At 42.4% G+C, this 19376-nt stretch overlaps 1 long non-coding RNA gene across 1 annotated transcript in view; it reads left to right on the top strand.

Annotated features, from left to right (window-relative positions):
- The window catches only part of LOC142069617 (uncharacterized), a 99673-nt gene that overhangs the window by 43079 nt on the left and 37218 nt on the right, over nucleotides 1–19376 (top strand). The window contains exon 2 of the long non-coding RNA XR_012665544.1: nucleotides 13402–13629. This is a non-coding gene — a long non-coding RNA (uncharacterized LOC142069617). The remainder of the gene's footprint in view (nucleotides 1–13401; nucleotides 13630–19376) is intronic.

Genomic DNA, 19376 nt, shown 5'->3' with positions numbered 1-19376 from the left:
CCTCTTCTCCCCTTGTGGGAGTCATGACTGGTGTCTAGAAAGAGTACACAAACAAATGAAACTAAACCTAAGTGACAGAGTGGTAGAGTGAAGTCAGGCAGGTTTTGATTCAAATGCCAGATTGCATCATGCTACTCAGCAAAGAGGATAGCAAGAGTGTGACAATTGCAGTTCAGAGTGTGGGAGTTCCCTATAGAACAGCTTGGAGGACCTTGAACTTGTCAAAGTCACCCATCAGGGCCTGGAGTATTCAGCTGAAGCTAGGGTTGAGCAGATGGTGGATGGATATCAGCAGTACCAGTGTTGTGTTTGTTGGTACAAACCCTTTGCTATATTTTCATGTCATGAAGGATCTGTGGCCAGCCCTGTTCCATGTAGTTGTGCAACCTGTCCCCACTCAAGTATTTATTCTGAGAAGCTTTTTAGCATGGTAAGTGCAATATCCATCCACAGCATGCCTGACTGCTCACAGCCAGGATATGCTGGCTTTCATTACACCACCTTTTTCTATGCAATTATCAAATGCCAGATAATTTCATTAGTTGCAGCAAGGACAAATAAAATGTTGAATAGAGGCTGTGGAGGAGGGAAGCAAGTGGCCTCTTCAAGCATTAATGTGTTCCAGGGAGAAAACCTGTCAGTGATCTCTTTTATTTTCAAAAATACACATGCTGCCTTTTGCTTGAAAAACATCGGACTGGGTTGTCTTTAAGATGGGACAGAAAGAAAGAAAAAGAGAAAGAGGGAAAGAGTACTAATCTCAGTATGCTGGAACTGGCATTTGGAGAACACATCTAGGAAAATCTAGCACTAGCAGTAATCAGTTTGCCAGAACTGCTTCTCTACATGCAGTGGGTTCACTGGAAGTTTCTGGTAGTTTGAGAAAGATCTGTTCTATTGGTATTCTACGTTTTCAGTAGAGTCAACAACTCTCCAGCTGGTAGAATCTTTCCAAACGGAACAAACATTTTGAGTGGGACCACTCCATGTGTGTGTTGCCTTCATTAAACACAGCCATTGTATATTTCGGACATGTTTGTAGGAGTAAAGGATACATCCTGCTTCTGTCCTGTGAATGCTTGTTTCTGGTCACATGGCATTGACGCACATACAGAATTAAGCACACAGTGATTATGCAAATCAGTCACTCATAACCAAACTGAGTTCACAGAATCACATAAATGAGAATGCACTGTGTAGTTACAGGTCACTAACCATCCAGCATCCTTACATTCTGACAGCCTGAGACAATTTAATCTCTACATATTTCCATTTACTAAAAACTAACTATTTTTCAGGTGTTGTTTTTGCAAAAAGTTACAGTTTCAAAAACACGGCAGGGTCTAGGGAGATCAATTGCTCAAAGATGTTTAACCCATATTTTATTTAATTCCACAAGATTTGATAGAATAATTTATCTGGTGAAAACATATTCTATCTACAGGTGAATATATCTGTGTTTCTACAGTAAATATATTCAGTATTTTTAAAGATATACAAAGAATTGAAAATACTTGTTTACTAATTACAAGGGAATATATATGTCATAAATATAAAGGGAAGGGTAAACCCCTTTAAAATCCAGAGAAAAAAATCCTCTCACCTGTAAAAGGTTAAGAAGCTAAAGGTAACCTCACTGGCACCTGACCAAAATGACCAATGAGGAGACAAGATACTTTCAAAAGCTGGGAGGAGGGAGAGAAACAAAGGGTCTGGTCTGTCTGTCTATATGCTGTTTTGCCGGGGATAGACCAGGAATGGAGTCTTAGAACTTTTAGTAAGTAATCTAGCTAGGTATGCATTAGATTATGATTTGTTTAAATGGCTGAGAAAAGAATTGTGCTGAATAGAATAACTATTTCTGTCTGTGTATCTTTCTATAACTTAAGGTTTTGCCTAGAGGGGTTCTCTATGTTTTGAATCTAATTACCCTGTAAGGTATCTACCATCCTGATGTTACAGGGGGAATTTCTTTACTTCTATTTACTTCTATCTCTATTAAAAGTCTTCTTGTAAGAAAACTGAATGCTTTTTCATTGTTCTCAAATCCAAGGGTTTGGGTCTGTGGTCACCTATGCAAATTGGTGAGGCTTTTTATCCAACATTCCCCAGGAAAGGGGGGGTGCAAGTGTTGGGAGGATTGTTCATTGTTCTTAAGATCCAAGGGTCTGGGTCTGTAGTCACCTAGGCAAATTGGTGAAGCTTTTTACCAAACCTTGTCCAGGAAGTGGGGTGCAAGGTTTTGGGAAGTATTTTGGAGGGAAAGACGTTTCCAAACAGCTCTTCCCCAGTAACCAGTATTTGTTTGGTGGTGGTAGCGGCCAATCCAAGGACAAAGGGTGGAATATTTTGTACCTTGGGGAAGTTTTGACCTAAGCTGGTAAAGATAAGCTTAGGAGGTTTTTCATGCAGGTCCCCACATCTGTACCCTAGCGTTCAGAGTGGGGAAGGAACCTTGACAATATACTAGAGGCCTCTGTAAATTCTCCGTTCATATAGCAAGCTATGCCCACATTTTGCAGCAGTTCTGCATTGTAATATAATGTCTTCCTGCAGTATCAGTAAACACAGCAGCAAACCAAACAGCAAACAACAGAATTATAGCTTCAACTGTTTAACAATTCTCATCTTAACTTCCTTGCTTTTATCATTATTTTAATTTCAAATGGGTTGATTAGAATAAAGTAGTAAGGTCGAAGCAGATGGCTGTCAGAAATCTGCTTACCACAATAATGAAATTGAAAGTTAGTGAGCAAGCATTAGCAACTTGGTACAGTATAAAACATCCCTACATTAAGATGCCAAACGAAATCAGGCTTGGAGAATATTTTACAATTTAATTCAATTTTTTATTATTTGTGTTTCAGAAATATCAAATACATAAAATACATATACAAAGAGATATGCAAAAGCCTATAAATAAAATAGACACTAAGCACAAGTCAGAAGATTCAAACCATACATAAACTCTCCAATTAACTTTCTAAACACTCTGGAACAATTTATTCTGCTGAATCAAAAGCAGTAAGATTAATTAGATTAAAAATAACAGAAGAATATTTGGCCAAATACCCAGCAAACTGATGTTTGATTTGTAAATGTTCTCTGCCAACATACTATACTATTTCTCTGTGACAATCCCAGGGCTATTGTTGTTGAGTGATTGATTCACTTGGCAAACAATCTTGAATTTGTGTGGATAATTAGTATGTTTTAAATCCACCAGAAGCAGATACTGCACATTTCTAGTACTTGGAAAAGGAGTATCATAAACACAAAGAAAGGAAAAAATATAGGCATTTTTATTTCAGAAGTAGATGGATTCAAATTATAGCTAGACATGACCAACTTAAAAATCATACAAATCCACCCAATATATGTTTAATAGAACGTACAATGTGTGCCTCTCTTCTGATCCACTATAAAAAGCTAGGGTTGGCTAGAATGGTGTATGTATGCATGCACCCCATGCTCTCTAGCCCATTGGGCCACAATGGAAGTGGGCATTAATTAGGAAGAGCTGAACCCTAAAATATCTATTTTCAATGATTGGCAATGGACCCACTCCTAAGATTTTTGTCTCCAAGGCGAAGACACCCCCACTTGCTACTCACCCCGACTTTGCTGTTGGGGAGGCCCACTGCTTCTTGTCTTCTTCCCCAATCACCAAGTGGCCACCATCCCTGCAGCAAGACCTTTGATAAGAGTTCCTACTCCTGCTGCCAGTAGCTACCGCACAGAAAACGGGGCACAGGTGCCACACAAGCTGTAGAATCATTAGATACACTGCAAGTGTTTCCCAGGCATCTGTTGTGGATTTTCCCAGTGGTTCTATATACCAGGCTAGGGATGTCTATGTCTCTTCAGCCACAGGTTTAATCACTGGCAGAAGGGGCAGGAGTGTTTCTCTATTTCTGTTGTTCACTGTGCAGAAGAAGAGGATAGTCAAGATGGGAGGACATGTTGGATTGGGGGATTGTGGCCCATACTTGACAGAGTACTCAAAAACCCAGCTGTTAGGATAAGGGGCACTGGGCACCTGCTGAAGTCTAAGCTCCAAGAGGAAGCAGGGAAAGACTCTAGACATGAATGTAAGACAGAAGTAGGGTAGGTGTGCCTAGGGTTAGGGCTGCTAAAGATGAGTATGGACATGACAGTTAGTTAGCTGATAAGTATAAAAAGCAACAGCCCAGGTCTGACAAACATGTGGATCTCAGTGGGTGTTCAGGACTGCATGTGAATCTTTTGCACAGTCCCATCATTAATACACTGCAAGAGTGACTTTGTAGGTACCAAGCCAAGGTCATATGGACTATATCTAGAAATGCAATCTTGTCTAACAAAACAATTCACCAATGTTGTTATGCAAAGCACTCTGTCCCCTCAGGTGTGAGCCAAAGAAGACAAAAGTTATATTCCACTTCCCTGCATTATGTGTGTTAATACCTTAGCATTTTCCCCTCCAATAAAGAAGTTAGTAATACTGTTTCTGTGTTTGTAGCACTGACAAGCCCCAGCTCTGAGTGGTCCTCCGTGCCTACTATGTTCTCCACTTACACAAAGGATGACATGGTTCCTAAATACAAAGGCTGTACAATCTACAGATTTTACCGCCCATTAATGGGACTAGTCACAGAATAAGTGTTATTCAGAATGAGTAAAAATGGCAATATCTGGCCCTAGGAAAGTACTAGAAATGTGGAAATGATGCCGATGTTTTTCATTTCTTCCCCCACAGTGCAGAATTTATTTCTGTGGCTGGTTACCTAGGAAAGGGCTGTAGAATTGAATTTGTTTAACTATGTTGTCAGGCTGATTGTCAGAGTTTTGAGCAGGGGACAGGTGGATGATGCTGGAAAAAAAGTAAAGACAATTTGGATTTTTTATTAACTGTATAAAAAAACTATAGTACACTGAGCATTGCTTGGAAATACCTTAAATACTAGTGGCTTAATTTGGTTGCAGTGGGAAAATATTTCCCATTCCTACAATAACATGTCAGAATGAAAGGCAGCAAAGTGGCTCATCTAAGTCTGTCTAATGTTTGTAACTTATAATTTTTTTCCCTGTAAAGGCTTGTCTAACTCTATGATAAATATGTGCACAGTAGGAAATTCTATTGGTGTTTGTAGTCCATTCCACATATTAATTACCTTCTGCCTAAATAGTCTTTCCCAAACTCCCTTAACGCCCTGTCCTTTCCCTACCTTAAGATGCTATGCCCATCTTGATTTTGAACTTATTGCGTCTGGAATGTTTCTGTGACATTTATCTCCTTTATTTCCATCATCGTCTCTCAATCCTATACAACTTAATCCAATTTTCTCCCATTTTTTTTATAGATTCAGTTTATATGAATTAAAAACTCTATTGTTATCATTTTCCAAGTTCCTTTTTCATCCTTGTTGACTATTTATTTCAATTTATATAAGTGCCGATCACAATTGCTAGGTACATTGTGAACACTAAGAGTCTGATTTTCCACTGACTTACACCTTGTGTCATCATTTATACCTGTGCAAAGTGAACATAAATTGCTACCAACTCAGAATGCCATAATTTTATACCAGTTTAGCAGAGGTGTACCTGACAATAGACGGACATTTAGGCCATAAAAACTGCTATTTTATGGGGGGCAGGGGAATCATTAAAATCTCTTCCAAATCACAACCACTACATAAACAAAATAAAACAAAATCAATAAACTGAAACCTCCTCTAGATGTCCTCTAAAATGCCTGAATAAATAAATGAAAGAACTTACAACATACTTTGGAGGTCAGCAAACTTGGGCTGTACTGGGAAAGTGATTTCCAGGATTGAGGGCACTCCATTGACAATTCCAGTCTGCTCTGATGTATATATTGAGGACAGTTAGCTCAAGCATGCCAATAAATCTCAAGGTAGGGCACTACCAAATCACAGTCCATTTTGGTCAATTTCACAGTCATAGGATTTTAAAAGTCATAAATTTCATGACTTCAGCTATTTAAATCTGAAATGTCATGGTGTTATAATTGTAGGGATCCTGACCCAAAAAGGAGTGTGTGTTTGCGGGCGGGAGTTGCAGTACTGCTACCCTTACTTCTGTGCTGCTGATGGCTGCTGTGCTACCATCAGAGCTGGGTGGCTGGAGAGCGGTGGCGGCTGGCCGGGAGCCGAGCTCTGAAGGCACAGTAGCCTCCAGAAGCAGTTCGGCAGCAAGGATGGCATGGGATGGTATTGCTGCCCTTATTTCTGCGCTGCTGCCTGCACAGCTGGGCCCTCAGTCAGCAGCCACCACTCTCCAGCTGCCCAGCTCTTAAGGCAGCAGCACAGAAGTAAGGGTGGAAATACCGTGACCTGCCTAAAATAACCTTGCGACTGCTGTCATAAAAATAAAGGGAAGGGAATGGTAACCACCTTTCTCTATACAGTGCTATAAAATTCCTCCTGGCCAGAGGCAAAACTCTTTCACCTGTAAAGGATTAAGAAGCTAAGATAACCTCGCTGGCACCTAACCAAAATGACCAATGAGGAGACAAGATACTTTCAAATTGAGAAGGGAGGGAAACAAAGGGTCTGTCTGTCTGTCTGTGTAATGCTTTTGCCGGGAACTGATCAGGAATGCAGTCTCAGAACTTCTGTTAGTAACTAATCTAGCTAGAAATGCGTTAGATTTCCTTTTGTTTAATGGCTGCTAAAATAGCTGTGCTGAATGAATGTGTATTCCTGTTTTTGTGTCTTTTTGTAACTTAAGGTTTTGCCTAGAGGGATTCTCTATATTTTGAATCTGATTACCCTGTAAGGTATTTACCATCCTGATTTTACAGAGGTGATTCTCTTATCTTTTCTTTAATTAAAATTCTTCTTTTAAGAACCTGATTGATTTTTCATTGTTCTTAAGATCCAAGGGTTTGGGTCTGTGTTCACCTGTACAAATTGGTGAGGATTTTTTTCAAGCCTTCCCTAGAAAAGGGGATTGGGGGGATATTTTGGGGGAAGACGTCTCCAAGTGGGCTCTTTCCATGTTCTTTGTTTAACACGCTTGGTGGTGGCAGCATAGGATTCAAGGACAAGGCAAAGTTTGTACCTTGGGGAAGTTTGAGGTAGTTGGACTCTTCGGGAGAGACTCTACAGAGACAGTCCCACCTTGTGGTCCCCACCAACAGACAGAAGATTGGCTATTGGAAAGCTGTCACTGAGCCACTTGAGAGCCACACCCAGCTTCAGTTTTTATTGAGGGTTGGGGGAGGGGGAAGGGTTTACTAACCTGTTGCGGATGTGTGTAAGTGCTTGAGACTAAGTAAAGTTTAGCTTTAAGTGAAAGCACTCTTGTGTTGTCCAGTTTGTGCCAGCCATCTATCGGTCAGACAGCCATGTCTCCCGTGATTTATTTCCTGGCACTACCTCGCAGAGAGTAAAAGTTACCAGGAGCTTTAGGTTGAAAGAATGCCAGGTAACAAGATCCAAGAGCAGAACAGAAGATGTAGAATGAAACAAGCACCGAGATATTGGCAAAGGCAAAGAAGTGCAGCACACTGAAAATAAGGCTAAGCAGGCATACTGTATGTACTAGAAATACAGACAGTATTTGCTGTACAGGGCTAGCCCTTGATGCCTACGGCACAAAGACTGACAGGGTGGGGGGAAAAGGAGAGAAAGCAAGGCAAAAAAAAAAAAATCCCAAACCCTCTCTGAGCTTTAGCTCACTCCCTCTTTCATATCTGATTCCTTCTGCTCATCATCACATTCCCCCCTCTTCTGCTTCCAAGCAGTTAGCCAAATACCCAATCAATGAACATAAAGTAGAAGTGAAAACCGGCATATGCAAAGCACAATGCAAATTGAGAGAAAAATGCTGGAAGGCCAGTGTGACAGAGCAGGGACTAAAATAGAAAGAGCTTTCCTATTGCAGGGTCCAAAATATAAAGGACTTTTCTCATAGTGTCAGAAACGATCCTGTACTTTCCATCACAAAGCAGTGGTGGAAAAACTATGCATAACCCTATGTAAAGAGAAAGAGACTGCTAAGCTAGCACCAGAGCTATGCAGCACCCTGCCACAAAATCAGCAATGAGCATGAATAACACATGGACAAAAAGGATAAAACCCCAAACACACTATCCTGAGGAGATGCTTAATATATTTAATCTATCTGTGCCAGAGACCCGAGGGGTTCTGACATTTTCACAGCTGGGAACACCTGTGCTCTTTGTCATGTCAATACCCTGCTATTGAAATGAATTCAGTTGGCAGTGTGTGTCTATATAAGGGAAAGGGTGTCTGCAAGCGGAAAGGAGGCAGTGTGTACCTGGAGGAAATTTGAATGATGGGATGTGTGTGTGCAGGCATTGGGTGTAGGTGATGGGGTGACTGGGGAGCTGTGAAAAGAAATGGAGGGATAAGAAAGATACAAGAGGGAGACCTGAAGGGGAGGACTGAGATGGAAGCCGCACATATCATAGAAATAAGGGAGGAAGGGGAGTGGTGCACTTCCATACCAATGTGCTGTGCAGTATGAATGTAACATAGCTGAACAGAAATATTATAATGGAGGGAGAGAAGAAAGGAATGAAAATTTGAACACTCTACAAAAATGTTGCAAGTGAAAACAGAAGAAGGAGAATAAAAAGATACAAAGAAATATACAACTGACAAAAAGATAGAGTGAAGGAAAGGGAAAGGACAACAAACTTTACATTTCAAGTGCATAGCTCAGTGTTTGCATATTTAGGCCTATATCCTGCTTCCATTGCCACACATTGTACAGAATTGGCCCCCAAACTACCTGATTGCAAATGCAAGCCAGCTATTTGGAGAAGCAAATACTTGACTGTCATTTTTCAAACAAAAATAACGTGGATGCAAATTGTGTCTGAAAAAAGTTTTTAATCTACATCCCTTCTGAAAGCTTATCACATAAGTTATTTTGAATTGTGCGGTAAACTCTAAGTAATTTAACAATATACTCAAAGAGAAAATAGTATTCTATGTAAATGACAGTCAGTTTTGCATTTATTAAATATTATCTTCTTTCTATCATATCCCAACTCCATACACACACTCGGTGATAAATCATATATTAACCTGTCCTGAAATCAAACTGTAAATAATTCAAAATGTATTTGATTTTCCTCTCATAAAAAAACAAAAATAAACAAACAAACAAACAAAACTTCCTTAAAGGAGACTCTTCAAAGAGGAAGGAGCACTGTGTCTGTGTAAAACAAAAACAAACAAACAAATTCTATGTGAGCCAACTAATATAATAATTGCTACATTGGAAAAAAGTGAAGAATACTGCACATACCTTGTAGGGCTCTAAATTTTTTTGTCATGGTTATCATGATCTCATCAGAACCCCTTGCTGTATGTATATAGCCTTAGAGCTCTCTGCTTGCTGTATGTGGTGTAGCCTTAGAGCTTACCTCTGTAAGCTCAGTAGCGTGCACTGTGGGCTAAATTTTCAACAACACCAACTGAGCAAGTTGAGTCCTTGATCTACAGTGCATGCGCATACAGATACATTGTGTAAGTGTACAGAACTACCCCTCCCCTCCTGGAGTTTTCCTTTATTCTTAAATTAAGAACAACAAACATAAACTTTAACTTGAGCCTCCCCCTGACCTGGAAGGTATAAGGTTTTCCCTGCAAGACTTTCCACCTCATCCCCTATTCACCCATTTCCCTTAGTGACTCACCTGCACCTTTTGCCCTCTGGAGTTGGAGATCATAAGTAGAGATGGTTAAGAAATTTCCAATAGAACATTTTGCCATCAGAAATTGCTGATCTGATGGAACCAAAAAGTACAGTGGGAATGCATCGATTCCATCCAAATTTTGGAGGGAAATCAGGCAGGTAGGCTGACTAGTCCACTTGCCTGCCAGCCAGTGAACTATCAAGCAGACTCTCCGGCTCCCCGGCTCTCCGACCTGGTGGGCTGTAGTGGAGCTGAGGCTTCTTGGCTTCTTAGGTTACTGGCTCCTCAGCAGTCCTCCTGCAAGCTCACTTTCTGAAAGTCAGGTACTTTTAAGATTCCGGACTGTGTGTATGTTGATGAAGCTGACCCAAAAACATAACACTCATTCTGTGGCAGACCTAGCATGGATTTAGCTAAAATATTCAGTCATTCTTTTTTGCTATTCCTTTCCCTCCAGTTTGTGTGTTACTCCCGTCTCTCCCACCCCACCCTCCACTGGTTTCATCCTTTAGGTATGGTGATATATGCAGATGAGAGGAAACCTGGTACTTAATCTGGTATTCATAATGGGGTAATTTCTTCCGATAAGAAACTCCGAGCTCTTTCTCTTTTTTTTGTAATAGATATTGTTGCATATATATATGTGTGTGTGTGTTTGTGTATTTTGGTGTTACCTCACCAAGTTGGGTGTATAAATCCTGGATTACATGACAGTAAGCTTTTCAGGAGTGTGTACATCTTTAGCTTTGCTGTGAATTGTTTTTGTTTAGTGCTATTTCATATTCATTATTCTGCATGTTATTTGCCACTTCATTTGCTTCAAAAGGTGTTTTCATATTGAACTACTGTGTTTGTTACAATTTATAGCTACCTTCTCTTTACCTGAACTCTTGTCAGTGATTCTATGACTTATTATCATGTGACATACCTTTAATGAAACTTAATCAATCTGCTATTGTTATCGACTCTTTGAATCTCTTTACTGCTGCAATCATACTCTTGGTGGAGCTTTTGTTTTATTTATTGGATTTTGCCTTACATTGGTATGCACAACTTCTTTTATCTGTATTTTAACCATATATAAAGCATTGTCAGCAGAGGAAAAACGATCTAATAAATCTTATTGTTTTTCAAAGAGCAAAAATGTGTAGTACACAATGTCATAAATATAAAACTATTTGTTTCCACAGCCAAAAATGTATTTTTACAGTTATGTCAATGTTGGACTGTGGCTATCACTTCTATTTTCAATAATTGTAAAGCAAACATTTCAAACAATGAAAAGCAGACTAGTAAAGTCTACAGAAATGGCATAATTCATATTCTTCTCTGTTGAACAAGTCATGAGTAAATAATCCTTATGTAACTTGGTCCCATAATTGAAAGCAAGACTGCACATGTCTGCTCACAACATGGGAAACTTTAATGAATGTCCACCAACACTGACACAATTGCGATAGTCTTTTGGGTTACTAAATAAAAAAAAACAAACAACAACCAAAGCTCTATTTTATTATTAGGCAGATTCCTTAGATATATATTTGAATGGGAATGTACTGCATGGCAGAATCGGATCTTTTTTTGCCATAATATTTCTGAAAAGTTCAGATACTGCAATACATGTGTAATGCTCATGCCCCTGGATGGGTTGCCAACAGCAGAAATCAAAGTTTGGACCTTGGGATCTAAATGCCTTCTACTGCCTGATCTAAAACCCCAGTAGAGAAATGACACACCCGAAAGTATAACAAAGGGGGACTTTACTGGAACAGGAAAATAGCATCTGGGGAAGGAAAGGGTTAAACTTAACTAGTAAGTACTCAACATTAATACATAAACCATTTCCCCACCTTCCAAGACGTACAGCTATTCCCAACACCTAGCAACCTCTCTGGCACCAACACAGGTGTCAGAATCCAATGGCCCCCTCCCCTTAGGGAGTCCCTTGGGAAGGCATATCAGCACTGTATATTGCTAACTCTGTTGCAAGCATCACAAAGCATTCTGGGGAGGGTCAGAGGTGTGTGAGTGGGGAGTGGAAGTTTCCTTTGCAGGTATGAGAGGCCGAGGGGGGAGAGAAAGAAGAGAGCAGAGAACCTGTTAACTCAACACTGCACCTCACAAGCTCAGTCCAAAGATAAGAAGCTGACTTCGGCCCAAGTCCAGCTGCTACCTGCTGTTTTGGGATGTTTTGGGAAACCGAGAAGGCCACAGCAAGCTTGTTTGGACTGACACAAAGTGCACCAGGAACAGAGGTCATGGAATGGAACAACCCGAAAGGAGCCCAGGGCTTAAAACCGTCCTGAGAGCTTGAGCAATTCGGAGAACACAGCAGATCTTTGGACAGCCTGGGCCCAGGACAGCACTCCCGTCCACCTTATTCCCTCTCCCCTCCACCTTCTGACATTACACCCAGGCCTGGCCAGTCTTCGGTAGTGCATATGTGAGTATGAAAGTGGGTTAGAGCTTGGGACACTAATGCTTTCTTTATTCCCCGAGTGTTGTAGGAGCATTTCCAACACTCTCTGCTGTTGTTTTATTATTTTATAAATAAAGCTTTAAAATGTACACACTTGGTGTATCATCTCCTCCCTAAAAGGATCCTGTGGCCCCAGCCTGATCAACTGTGGCCCAGGCAGATTGGTTGTGAAAACCTGTCACACAGGAAGATGGCACATTGTGGTTGAGTGCTGCAGGGTTGTGAACGTTGGCTGGCTTAAAGAGAAAGGGTCCTCTTACTGTGTTTTTGCCCCTGGATGGGGCAATGTCCACTCCAATTAGGCTCGCTAGCTCCCTGGTCTGGAGTCCTGTGGAGGCCTTATCAGATGGATCTCAGTAGCTGGTACCAGGTCAGAACTCTGATACTATACACCAGTCTCTGCAGGGCTGGAACTGCCTGACCCATGCACTAGATCCCACAGCAATTCATAGACTCCCTTTGTAGGGAGGGGAGTTAATCAGAGACTCCCTGAGCTGCTCTGCTTCTCTCCCAGCTCCCAAATTCAGAATGGAAATGAAAACTAGTCTCTTTGTCTCTATGGCTATGTCTACACATCTGTTCTTGTACCATAGCCCCCCTCCTGTCCATATCTGAAGCCCTGAAGCATATTCCTGAAGGCTAGCCCACACCTCTGCTGTGGTATGGCCTCACACCTACTCAGTGCAGTGTGAATGGGGGCACAGAGTGTGTACCAGGTCATGGGTATGAATAATCCTCCAAGGCCATTTCCACAATGCATTGATCTCTTTGCTGCCTGACCCTTACCCAAAAGGTATAAAAGTCCCTGACCACTCATTGCCAGAAGTAATAGTGACCGGCTCTGTGCACCTCAGATCAGTTCTCCTGTGAACTCTCTTGATCAGCACAGGTGATTATGAACCATATTCCAAGAGCTGCTGTCTGGTCTCTCGAGCATACCCGGGTGCTGATCAACATGAGATCAGAGTGCACCATCCTCCATGACTTTGCACAGATCGGCAGGAACATATTTTGTTCCGCTACATTTTACAGAGGCTGGAGGAGGTAAGCATTCACCCAATGCTATCCCCATGCCAGGGAGTGCATAAAGCACCTCAGGCGCCAGTACCAGCTTCTAATAATTGCTCCAGGAAGGGACTTAGCACGTCTATGCTACGATGAGCTGGACTGGGTGCTCTACATAGCTGCAAGTGTGGAGCCTGAAGTGACTCACAACTCCCTTTCTCAACCCCCACCCCAGCCTCACCCTATGATGGATGTCAATGAGGGGCAGGGCGAGGAGGCAGCCGGGATCTCAGAGGAAGTCCCAGAAGAAGGTCTCGGAGACCTGAAGGAAAAGGAGCATGTGATTGGCACCTTTACCAAGCAGACCTGGTTGAGGAAGTCCTGCTCCCTGCTCCTGCCCACACACACATCGAGGATCCTGAGGAAGATACCAAGCTGCTGCAGGAATCAGAATCAAAGGCTGGTAAGTTACAGTACACCCCCACACCCCGCAGAGGTATCCCCACTTGCTCTGGTAATACATGCCTGAAGTCCCATTCTCCCCCCTGGCCACCCACCATTCCTGCTGCATCCTTACTTGGTCCCCAAGCAGGACATAGTTGAAAATGTATCAAAATCTCATGAACCACCATAAAGCATTTAACAGAAGCTGTAACAAATTACTAACAAGCAGTCACACTGCCCCTGCTTCTGTGCACTTCTCAGCCAGGACTCTGGCAGTGATAGTCTCTGGGACAGGCACACTGGTAGGGAGAGGGAGGTGCAGGGAGAGGAGGGAGGGTGCAGGTTCTGAAAAGGCATGGCTGAAAAGAACAATTTTATGACACAAGTACAAAAAATCATAGAATATCAGGGTTGGAAGGGACCTCAGGAGGTCATCTAGTCCAACCCCCTGCTCAAAGCAGGACCAATCCCCAACTAAATCATCCCAGCCAGGGCTTTGTCAAGCCTGACCTTGAAAACCTCTAAGGAAGGAGATTCTACCACCTCCCTAGGTAACGCATTCCAGTGCATCACCACCCTCCTAATGAAAATGTTTTTCCTAACATCCAACCTAAACCTCCCCCACTGCAACTTGAGACCATTACTCCTTGTTCTGTCATCTGGTACCACTGAGAACAGTCTAGATCTATCCTCTTTGGAACCCCCCCTTCAGGTAGTTGAAAGCAGCTATCAAATACCCCCCCCCATTCTTCTCTTCTGCAGACTAAACAATTCGAGTTCCCTCAGCCGCTCCTCATAAATCATGTGATCCAGTCCCCTAATCATTTTTGTTGCCCTCCACTGGACTCTTTCTAATTTTTCCACATCCTTCTTATAGTGTGGGGCCCAAAACTGGACACAATACTCCAGATGAGGCCTCACCAATGTCTAATAGAGGGGAACGATCACGTTCCTCGATCTGCTGGCAATGCCCCTACTTGTACAGCCCAAAATGCCATTAGCCTTCTTGGCAACAAGGGCACACTGTTGACTCATATCCAGCTTCTCGTCCGCTGTAACCCCTAGGTCCTTTTCTGCAGAAAGACTCAGTACTATCCCTGTCCCCTTCCTGCCATCTTTCCTTCCCCTTTTGAATTGTAGCCACATGGAAGGGGTGGGGGGCGGACTTGGTTGCTTGTGTACAAGTTCACCTAGGTCTGGGAAGGGAAGGGGAAGCATTTGGTTTCCGAGGAACATCATAGCAGTCCATTCTCCCTGTGATTATTTCAGAAGTTTAATACTGTTCCCAGTCCCTAGTGTCTGGTGTCTCCCTGCACTCAAACACTCTACAGAAGCCGGGAGAAGTTGGGGCAGGTAAAGAATCTACTCTGGAGCTTGCTTAAACACACTGCTATAGTCCTTGGCAATGGAGAAGTAACTGTCTTGTGGTGTGAATCCAAAAGGTCAGGAAAGACAATATACTTGTGATGTGACTCTCTGTTTCCCTGTCCCTTGCAATGCTGTGTTCTGGACACAGAGGCTGGATTTTCTGGCAGGGCGGGGGGAGTAGGGGGTGGGTGGACATTTTCTGTGGTTCTCTGTTCCTCTTCTCTGGGAACACAATACAGTCAATTTCCTTTTGGAATTGCCCTCAGTCCTGTCAGCACAATTTCAGCAAATTTTCGGTGTAGTCAAAATTCAAGCTGGTTTTTCAGGTTTAACAGCAGGGCAAATGTACTGGATCCACATTCATAGCTTACCAAACACCTCCACTCAGAAAGATGTAGAGGGCTGACCATGAGCAGAAATGTCTCTCTGGTTGGGTGTCCGCCACAGAACAGGAAAGTAACTTCATTTTTCCATTCCAGCACCTCGAACACTGCTATGATCTCCGAATGATGGCCAGCCCTTAAAGAAGAAATAGGTAACTAGTAACCTCTTTACTCTCATATATGTTGTGCAAAGCACAGCACACCATGGTAACATGAAGTGCATTGGCTACATTGACATCCAGATGTGTCTGCTGGCATCTCTGACAAGCTTTCTGACACTCAAAGGTGCACTCCACTACCGTTCTGTGTCTACTCAGTCTAAAGTTGAATTCTCTTTTGTTCGGGTTGGCAATATCAGGGTACAGCTTCATGAGCCATGGTCGAAGGGGATATGCGGGATCTCCCAAAATAATTGTGAGCACAGAAACAGCGTACAGAACCATTTCATTTCTGGGGAATAAAGTCCCCTCTTTTCCCCCCTCCCCAGTACAGTCCTGACCTGCTGAGCACCCTAGCATCATGGACCTTTCCCATGTGTCCAAAGTTGGTGTTCATGAACTAACCCCTGTGGTCCACTCAGGAGAACAGGTGAAGAGTAATGTTTTTGGTTCATGTATTCAGTGGATCCTTTTAGGATGTGTGTTCTGTTGATGGCTTCTACACAGTTCAGAAACCCATCTTCGGAAATTCTGCTATAATTTAAGGGACTTCAGTTTTGACAACCACCTGGGGGCAGATGACAGTATTGATAATATGGCAAACCTGTACGGTCACCACTCCAACAGTTGACTTTCCATCCACAAACTGGTTTTCAACTGAGCAGTAGCTGTCAGATGTTGCCAGCTTCTAAAGGGAAATATCTACCCACTACTATGCTGCTATGGGTTTCCAAAAACAAGTGCTGCTGGAGGGTTGGTGCAAGCTGCTTGCACAACTTGATGAAAGTCTGCTTCTTCATTGGGTCATCATCCCAGGTTTCCAAGATGATGTGGTTCCACCACACCATGTGGTTCTCCTGGGAATACCATTATGATCTTGGCATTCAAAATATCTGTCCCATGGGCCCGCAGTGGATTTTCATTCACCCTCTCAGTCAGCTGTCTTCAGTGTCTCAATTTTTTCTGGACCCATTAAGTCCAGAATGTGATACTGAACTTTATGAGCTGATCCGACAGGAAGAGCAGAACCACATGGTCATGGACTTGCTCACTGTATTCAACACAGTTTGGCAGAAGAGTGAGATCAGTGGGAGCTGATGTCACCAAATATGCGAAGTTAATGTACAGTACCAGCAACACACAGCAAGGTACTTCCCAGAGTATCTCCTGTGATGAAAAAGACTCTGGGATACTGTCCCTGAAAGAGTAGTGCTACTAGTGCACATTGAAAAGGGAAAGTGTGGATGCAGGTTTATGCCTTTGCACATCATAAACACATGGCCAGCTCAGCATTGATAGACACTCCGTGGAAGTGCAGGGTACATATGCTAGCAGTACACAGACAAGTACCCAGGCAAGCAAGCACAGATGTAGCCTGTGGGTATGGCTACACTTTCAGCCACATTAGGAGTACAGACACTGCACACCCAACTAGCATGGGTACAAATAGCAGTGTAGATGGTGAGGTATGGCTTAGGTGAGTAGAGTAGGGTACAGTGCCCTACATGCCTGAACCCCCAGGTTATGTATCCTACACAGTTCTCTGCATGCCCAAGTAATGCCTCCCTGCTGCCAGAGCCTTCCCCCGCTGCCAGAGCTTTTCACTGTCACATGCAGCTACACACCCGGATGACAAATGTGGATGCAGCTTGCCTTTCACGGGGGCATGTAGCTGTGTGTGTAGTGCCTGCACTCTACGTGCCACCATAAATGAACAAATAGCCTGAGTCAGGTTGTTCCCTCCCACTGAGGTGGTGAACAGCTCTGGCTCATCAGTGGCCCAGCAAACTGCTTGTCCAGGTCATTCCATGCAGAAGCCTCCCTACTGGCCTCAGCAGGAGTTTCTAGTCTATTCGATCCTCTCTGACTCAATGCCTACTGGGAAATAGTGTCTGAGTGATCTGGCAGCCATTACAGTTGTAGTCCCTTGGATAGGACCACCTAGAAGTTCAGCCTGGCACTCCAGGAACTAAATAAATATAAATAATAATAAAATAAAGAATTGCAGACACTTAGAAAGGTGCATAACTTTAATCCCATGTGTGGTCTCCTTTATTGCAAGGGTGAACATCGCCTAAACTCCCAAATAGTTTAAGTCATTCAGATTAAACATTCTGGTTCTTCTTCATCTCTATGGCCCGGTACTGTAAATCTGACACCACAAGTATTTTTCTCACATGGAGTGCAGGAATGTCTTGGCTATTGACCTTTCCTTCAGCTGTACCTCAAGTGCTAGCCACAGTGGGCAGGTGGAGTGTAAGGAGCTGCTACAGCAGCTTTGCACTCTCCAGGGTTCCTGCTACACAGGGAGATCCCCTGGGGCTGGATCCAATAGGTGTAGGATCACTATTCATTGTGGGAAAGAAACAAAGGGGCTGGAGAGCAGCCCAGCATTAAGGGCAAAATATTTTAAGAAGTGCCTGAGTGGAGTAATTATTGGGTAATCCAAACAAGAAAATATGAACAATTGGCTGGATACTAGTATGCAACACTTCCTACCTTTGCAGAAGAGATGAATGTCAGACAACAGTGACCCCCTTTCTAGCTTTTTTTAAAAACAAACAAAACACACAGACAAACTTGAGTAAAGCTTTAATGCTATTTAGACACAAGTACACATGATCTCTTGGGATCACTTTTGACTTTCACAAATTTCAAAAAGAATAACAAAAATAGATAAAAAATTCACTGAAGTGTGAGCCTTATGTAGGCAAAAAAACCATAAATATTAATTTCTAATTTTTGCCTCATGAACTGTAGAAACCACAGCAAAGTTTAACCTAAATAAAGTAGAACTTTAGATTCAGGGTTTTTTTGTTTTGTTTTGTTTTTTAATGTTACCTTGTTTTATGGTAGGAGTATGGACATATAACATTATTTGCATATGATAAGCAAATGTCAACAAAAACGAGTGCACAAGGTTGACTCAAAGGGAAATATAGCATGCAGCACAATGAGAGCTAAAATGATGCAAAATAAAAAAAAATCCATAGACTGCACATATGAATCAAGAAACTTTTAATGAGTTACAGAAATTAGCTCTTAAAGACTATAAGACCTCACAAACAAAACATATTCAAGAAAATTAAGAACTAGGAGCTGCCTTTTATATTCAAAGAGAGAGACATGAGTCACCTTGTCACTTTGGATGGGCTATCACCAGCAGGAGAGTGAATTTGTGTGGGAGGGTGGAGGGTGAGAAAACCTGAATTTGTGCTGGAAATGGCCCAACTTGATGATCACTTTAGATAAGCTATTACCAGCAGGACAGTGGGGTGGGAGGAGGTATTGTTTCATATTCTCTGTGTGTATATAAAGTCTGCTGCAGTTTCCACGGTATGCATCCGATGAAGTGAGCTGTAGCTCACGAAAGCTCATGATCAAATAAATTGGTTAGTCTCTAAGGTGCCACAAGTACTCCTTTTCTTTTTGCGAATACAGACTAACACGGCTGTTACTCTGAAACCTATGCTCCTTCTAATTTCTAACCTCCATGTGTGTTAACCAGCCACCTGCAACACACTTTGAAGTAAAAGTAACTCTTAACCCTAACCCTGCATTGTTGGAGCATAGTTTTTTGCTCCTCCCCTCCAGCCCAAGATGTGAGAGGATTCTCATTGCAGCCTACAATAAACAATGTACCAGGATCTTGAATAAGGCCTGGATATGAAGCTGTACAATGTTGTGACCAAATAAAAAAAAAAAAAGAGAGAGCAAACATTCTGGAGATATATCAAAAGACATACACTGGCAGCCTGAAAAATACAGATATCATGGCAGCATTAACAGACCAGATCAATACTACCTGCTCTCCCCATTCCCCCCTCTCCACAAAGTCTCTTCCTCTATTTTAATTC

Source organism: Caretta caretta, chromosome 1 (genome assembly GCF_965140235.1).
Source record: "Caretta caretta isolate rCarCar2 chromosome 1, rCarCar1.hap1, whole genome shotgun sequence".
Classification (NCBI taxonomy): Eukaryota; Metazoa; Chordata; order Testudines; family Cheloniidae; genus Caretta; species Caretta caretta.
The sequence above is the reverse complement of the archived record's forward strand: the minus strand, read 5'-3'. Positions and strand labels throughout refer to the sequence as shown.